This window comes from Arachis ipaensis, chromosome B03 (assembly GCF_000816755.2).
Source record: "Arachis ipaensis cultivar K30076 chromosome B03, Araip1.1, whole genome shotgun sequence".
In the NCBI taxonomy this organism is placed as follows: domain Eukaryota; kingdom Viridiplantae; phylum Streptophyta; class Magnoliopsida; order Fabales; family Fabaceae; genus Arachis; species Arachis ipaensis.
In genome coordinates this window covers 80821752-80822729 of record NC_029787.2, presented here as the reverse complement: position 1 = coordinate 80822729, position 978 = coordinate 80821752, and positions in this window count along the sequence as shown.

The window sequence follows — 978 nt, the reverse complement described above, 5'->3', positions numbered from 1 at the left end:
TTTACATGGTTATAAAGGAATGCTCATAAACTTTATGATATGATATTTAATGAAACAAGACTTGGTACTTAAAAAACGGGCGGAAAGGTCAAAAGATGAGTCTGTTGTGAGTAGATGCTTCGTCAGACCAAACAATGCAACTTTCTCAACTTGAAGATATGATTTGCACGTAAGGCTGACTCATGCACTTCAAATTAAGATTATTTATTTAGTATAGCAACTCCTCCAGCAATCACAAATTTCATTTACAACCCTTATTTCGGACTAAACCGAAATTCCATAAAATCATTCTTTTTCTTTGCCAGCACAGTAACAGCTCTAAGCCTCTAACTATAAATGGATAAATCTTGAAAATATGATAAGTATTTACTTGATACAATTAGACAAATACACAAAAATTAAAAAAAAAAGTGATTGTTTGATCTTTTATTAAATTTAGAATATAATTTTTTTTGGGGTTTGACAAAAGGCCAAGCTGTGATATTTATGTTAACATATAGAATAATGTATATAAATCATTAGGAATTTAAGAATTTATTAATTTAACTCCTCTTAGCACTGATTAATAAGTACTTTTTTTTGTCTTGTACACTAATAATCATGTGAGAATTTTCAACCATTTCACTGTACATACATTTTTTATAATAGAAATTTTTTTGACATCAACAATTTTTATTAATTTTTGAATTTTAGTAATTTATTTTTAATTTATTTTACTGTTAGAATTTGTTGAAAGATTTGAATTACTCCTAATTTGCTTAGTAGTATTTTTAAGAATTTTAAATTTAAATAAAATCTAATCTAATCTGATAAGATCACATCTGATTTAAATTAGTTATCATATTTTTAGGATTTTAAAATTTAAATCAAATTTGATCTAATCCAATAAAATTAAATTTGATTTAAATTAATTATCTTATCTTTAAAAGATTTAAATTAAGTTATCTTATCTTATCTTTTAATTAGTTTGTTAGATAT